The sequence below is a fragment of the Pagrus major genome, chromosome 11 (genome assembly GCF_040436345.1).
Source record: "Pagrus major chromosome 11, Pma_NU_1.0".
NCBI classification, from domain to species: Eukaryota; Metazoa; Chordata; class Actinopteri; order Spariformes; family Sparidae; genus Pagrus; species Pagrus major.
In genome coordinates, this window is record NC_133225.1 from 29,306,829 (window position 1) to 29,313,158 (window position 6,330).

The 6,330-nt window shown below is 40.2% G+C and overlaps 1 long non-coding RNA gene across 1 annotated transcript; it reads right to left on the reverse strand.

The window, feature by feature from the left end:
• Positions 1 to 1,416: 1,416 nt before the first annotated feature.
• LOC141005361 (uncharacterized) lies at positions 1,417 to 3,512 on the reverse strand. The gene is made up of 3 exons (XR_012179851.1): positions 3,398 to 3,512; positions 2,302 to 2,408; positions 1,417 to 2,022 (listed from the first exon to the last, which is right to left on the reverse strand). It is a non-coding gene; the product is annotated as an uncharacterized lncRNA (long non-coding RNA).
• Between the last annotated feature and the right edge of the window lie 2,818 nt (positions 3,513 to 6,330).

The window sequence follows — 6,330 nt, forward strand, 5'->3', positions numbered from 1 at the left end:
GTATTTTTTAGTTTCAGGAAGGAAGTGAGACATTCCCTTCAAAGCTTTGTGTTATTTTAGTAATATAATTCATCAGCTAAGCTATGGTGAACACTAATTTAGTTTTTCGAATCTGTGCTTGTCAGAGATGCGTAGGTGGCTCCGCCTGACCTTAACAAACCTCTTTTGGCCTTGATATAGAAGACTGGCTATTGGCAGAAAACATGTCATCAAACATGCTTCTCGGAGGAATTTCCATGCAGATTTTCCCGCTATTAAACCGCTCCAACATCTTCAGGCCTTGTAGGAGGATTGAGAAAATGCGAACTCGTTAAAAAGGGCTAAAAATGCATCCATTTAACATGAGCATTTAACATGGTGAACTAGATTTTAATCCTTCATGGGGAGTTCATAAAAAAAGCTCTCCATTTGCCAGCAGAACACTTAGTGAGATTAAAAAGCCTCCCCTAACAGCCTCGTTGTGAGTCAGCCCTGCCTGTATTAATGTCTTTGTAGATTAGGCACAGCGTGGGGGCATGCTAGGGGTCACTGCTAGAACCAGGTAGTACAAGCAGATTTTTGCCCCCACCCGTGACTGGCCAACAGCTGGCTTTAAAGCGCACCGCTGGCCCTGCTGATTAGATGAAGTACCCCAGTTTATCCCGTCTACTCCCTCAACCCTGACCAGGGAGCTCAGGGTGCGTGTTTATGCGGCAGCCTAAACACATAGTGCATTGAATGAAACCCCCATAAAGACACGATTGCAGACGCACCTCGCTCCCCGCCCAGGTGATGACTCACACGTTTCAGTTCATCTCAGGATAAACAAGGAAGAGAATGAAAAAATGGAGAGGAAAATTAGAATAAAAGGGGAAAGCGAGACAGAAGCAAGGCCGAGACAGAGGATAAACAACAAGGAGGTACAATGTGGGGTCGCTGCTGCCATTCTCCGTGTGTTGCCCCCAGGCTCGATGTCTCAGAAATGTTGCATTGAAACCAAACAGGGGTAACTAATTGTACATTTCAAATGCAAAGCCTGCCTACAGGGTAGTTTGGCAGGATTGCATGTAAAAGGATTTATACGTGTCTGCTCCACAGAGAAAAGCCAACGGACGTGCATGCCAAACTGCATGCCTCTTCTGAGTTAGACAGAGAGGCAAAACAAAACAATCAAACGAGAAGCATTGTGTTCTCCTCTCAAAGGCCTTGCTGGGTTTGACAAGGGCTAAGTGGTGTCACTGTAAGCATCAACCTCACGTTAAGGCATCTCCCGAATTCTTCTTAGAGGCATCACAGCAGATAGGAGCATCGAGCAGTGAGGGGCTAGTCATCGGATGCACTACCAAAGAAGGATAAGAGGGATGGTGCATGTCTGGATGTGACAATACTGCACTCATGACACTATAATTTTATTCTTTAAAAAGGAGCCATTTGTAATTTCTAGCCACCTGCATCACATGAATAGGGAGCAGTATTTCCCCCCATTTCTTTTTTTTTTTTAGCCATTTATCGTATATATTTCATTTGCTTCTATGCAAATTCATTATTGTAAGTTGTTAAAATTGTAAAGACCTTTCCAGCAGGTTGGAAAGTTTCAGTTCAGTTATTGTCAACACAAAAGCCTCTCATGTTTTGCATTTACAAAGTTAACAAAATTTAGAAACATATCAGACATATCCTTCTTTAGGGAGAGCAATTTGCCTTGGTGTCTGGTGCATAGAAAATGAAGGCCAATTACTGCGACAGTAAAGCCCATGAATACAGAACACAAAAATTACAATAAAAATAAAAGGAAATACAATAACAAATACTATGGCAAATATGTATGTTTTAGACTCAAAGCTGTACAGTTTATCCAAACCTCTTCATCATGGTATGTGCTAAAGTTCACAGTATAGGGAGTATATGTTATGGGATGATGGTCAAAGATGTCAGCTGATGTAATATATAGAAACAGACGTCCACTGGGGGGGCTTGTTGATGAGACTAGCTGCAGATGAGAAGTAATTCATCACTGGGGATGGCTGGACTGGAATTCCGCTCCTAAAAAGACAAGTGTGGCAGGGCAGTTAATTTAGTTCAGACACATTGTTTTTATTAGAGCATGTTAGGACTGTGTTTATTATACAGTGTGAACAGTGATGTGATCATAATCACATATATACAGTGTGAACACTGTAGTGTGTTGAATGTTTTTTGTAAAGCCATCTGTACATGTAGGATATGAAGATCTTTAAATTTTATTATTACAGGCAGGATTTATTCATTTTTATCAAACAGCTGATATCAGTACTTTCGGATCTTCAGCCACTTTACACTTACTTGTCACTGTCACTCGGTCCAATGCTTGATACAGCAGCATCTTCTGGCTGTGCAGGCCTGGTCATTTCTTCATGAGGGTAGAGGCCAGAGCTGCTCCTTGTTCATTCCTCGAGCAAGAAGTTCATGATTGACTTTCTGTACACAATATCTAACATTCATTGCTGCAGTGAAACACACGTAATAAACCATGTCATGTCCTCATAAACGTATAGCGTATAACCTCAAATCTCGCCTAATCTCGTAACAGTAATGCCGAGTCATTACAATAACAAGAATTGAAGGATGATAGTCTGTTTACTACTAGGTCCATATAATCGCAAATTACAGTCATATGTTACAAATAAAGGCAACTAATAACTGTCAGCAGAGCAAGAACAGAGCCAGTCAAAATAAGACTGCTATCTTATGATCTGATGATGATGTGGTGTTTGTGTATACAGTACGTTTACAGCTGACTTGGCTCAGCTTTAGCAATGCCACAGTACCTAGAAAACGGGGGATCATCCCTATGTTCCCCGGGTCCTATGTTCCCCGCTTTGTATGTGACCGGAGAACATAGGACCCTTTTTCTAAAAAAGGGTCCCATGTTCCCCGCTGTTCACCTAAAGGGTCCTATGTTCCCCGCTGTGTATGTTCCCTGCTTTCCCCCAAAAGGGTTAGGGTTAGTTACTTAGGACCCTTTCTTAGAAAAAAGGTCCTATGTTCAACGGCAACAGTGGGGAACATAGGACCTTTTTTTAAAAAAAGGGTCCTATGTTCCCCGATCAGGGAACATAGGACCCGGGGAACAAAGGTACGCTCCCGAAAACGGTCACATCACGCTAACTGTTAGAGTTTGTGTTGTCATTATTTTCACTAAAGATATGTTTCAGTAAACAGACAACGTTAAATGTTATGTACCAGTCTAAAGAAACCTTGTGAGTTCATCTTTAACTTGTCCACAGCTGTCTCCTGTGTTAGAAAGCCCCAACAATATGTACTCCTGATTAGCTTCTTTTTCATGGCTTCTTTTTTCTGCCGCGGACTTGGTGTCTTTTCAAGAGCTGTTGTTTGAGATGATGATAGAAGTCAGGTAGGTGTAGTGGCGGAGACTCACAGTGGCGTCAGCTGAGGCTTTGGTGAGTGTAACACGGAGAATCCACAGTGGAGTGAAGGCTGGTGGCAGAGGTGCTGGAGGCTGGGTGGCAACGGAGCTGGAACACAAAGGTAGTTTGATCACTGGAGGGGTCGAGGAGAAACAAAGTTAGCAGAGTTGCAAACACAAGAGTCATAGGTAGTTGCGCTAGCTGAGAGACTATGTACCACTTCAAGGAGATGATCTGGCAGCAAGCAGAGCAAAGACCAGATTATTTGAGCTGGCGCTGATGATCAAACGCGCTGCAGGTGTGTGAGAGGCAGCCGCTGCAGCCATCAAGAAAGCCACACCCAGCCTCTGCAGAGCACCTCTGAAAACACAATAGCACAACATAAGCACGAAACAACAAAAAAGCCACACTAACAGTACAAATCATGACATTTATTCCTATATGAGATTATATATCGGCTTAGATTTTGGATATTGTTTTATATTGTGATATGGCAAGTGTTATCTTTTCCTGGTTTTAAAGGCTGCATTTCAGTAAAGTGCTGTCAGTTTCTGAACTTACCAGACTGTTGTAATACTTGCCTTTACCCACTTAGTCATTCCATCGACCTTCCTGATGATTACTTCTCAAAAGTCTCATTGTGTTAACATTTTGTGAAAGTACTCATCCCTTCAATATTGTCACAATGTCTATATCAAGGTAATTGGTTGAATTTTTCCCCCAGCCCAAGTGTTTTTGAGGAGATTTCAAATGATCAATCTATATATTGTACATTGCGATATAGCCAAAAAATATTGTGATATTATTTGAAGCCTTACCTAATCAACCCTTCTTGACAGCCAGTAGACAAAAATACAGGCTTTGTAATCATCAGAGAGCCAAACCAAGCAAAATACACAACATAAGAGCTTCCATACCAAAATGCAGCCCAAAGTGCTTCACAGACCAAAAGTGAAACATAGACAATAATAACAACAAAAAACCCTTTGTCACTTCTGGCCATAAAAACAAAACAATGACTCAGAAGAAGTTAAACACTTTGCAGTTGAGTGAAACTGCACAATAAGATGATAATTCTCTGTGGCTTCATCACTCTGAGCGACACCTTTCACATTACACGTTGTCATTTGATCCATTATTAATGTGGAAATATTGATTAGAGCAGCTTCAAAGACTGAAAAATGTCAGTACAGACAGAAGTTTTAATTAATTATTTGGTATTAAATTCAACCTAATCATAAACCTAATATCTCCCGTCTCCAGATGTGACCCTATATGTATGATTATCTCCATGCAATACATTACATTAGCAGAGCAAAGAATCTGTACAGGATAAAACCGAGCAGAAACGCTGACTAACTAAAATATAAAGAAGATAAAGGGACTGTGAGTGAAAGAAAAAGAAGACTGGGATTGAAAAAAAGAACTGAAATTCAGCCCACAGAATTCAAACAGAGAACCTGCATTTCAAAGCGAATGGAAATTGATTAATGTATTCTCTTTGAGTGCTGGTAACCTGGCCAATTTGTGCCGAGGCTTACTTTTAGATACGAGCCTGTATCATAAAAGCATTATCATGCAGATTGAGTGAGAAAAGACGTGCTCAGTGCATGCCATGACATCAAAATAAGTCCTGAGGGCTAGAATGAAGCATATGTCCACGTGCCTTATATGGATTAAAAAGATCTTCATAAAAAGCACAGTAGTGCAGGTAAAGTAATAGAATGAGAAGTATGTCTGTATAAAGCTGATGGTATATTACTCTGGTATGAAGTAGATCTATTGAACCCCTTGGGGCTAATATCCAAGATTAGAGTGAACAGATGTCAGAGCCATATGAGAATCAGTACTTTAGGGATAAAGTACATGCAGTATATGTGACTTAGGTTCAAATCTGATCTGGTTTATGCAGTTTAAAGAAACTCTAGTTCATTTCCTGTTTGGTTTGGTTCATCAAGACAGTTATCATTTTAAAATGCCATGGCCATGGGTCATGATCATAGAGTGTGTATTGAACTATCGCTGGGGTCACCACACGTGCAGGAGGTTCGGGGTTCGCTCTTCAACCACGGTGCTGATGAGTATTACACTACCATGCTTTTAGTTTATCTCTGTCTTCATATTTTAGCACAATGCACAATTAATGAAATTAAAATAGATTTAATTATTTCCTGGATTTTGGTGACAACTGACTGATTCTGCAATAGCTCATTTCAAACTTGAGCAGCTACTTTTCCATTTCCATTAATGTTAATTATTTCCCCTGTTTTGCATATTTTCTTTGTATCTAATTAATCAAATGTCATGTCAAATTAGTGCTGGCCTGTCTGAGTCAAAAGCCTGGGGCCAGTGTGTCTGGTAGTGTGGACACAGCCTGGAAAAAATGGTAAGAATTAAAGATAAATTCAAGAGGCTTCTAATACCTGTTTTATTTTTTTATTTTATTTTTTCTACTTTTATTATATTCTGTATGCAGCACAGGGAGATGTCTGGCTTTTTAGTTGTTGAATCAGGGGGGCACAGGGTGCAATCACCCCCCTGGTGCCCCCACGTTAAAAAAAGTGCCCTCTTGGTAGATTAAATATGATGAAATGCCGTCTAGGGTGCCTTCTCTTCACTATAAATATGTCATGACTGTATGTGCTCTGGTGCCCCTACGCATACAGCTGGTGCCCCTTTTATTTTATATAGAAAGTTTTTTTAATTCCAATGTAAATGTTTCTAAATACACTTTTCAACATGAATCCAAAAAAACGGCAAAGATAAATTTGCAAAAAAACATTGAATTTACACAGCATTGATGATAGTCTACTCCTAGTGCAACCATGTACGCAAGCTACTCTAACTGTATACTAAATCACTGTGCAGCATCTGTCCATAAAGGCAAACCAGTCAGCTAACTATTATTGAAACATATTGGCTAGTATTATTATCCCAAATATAT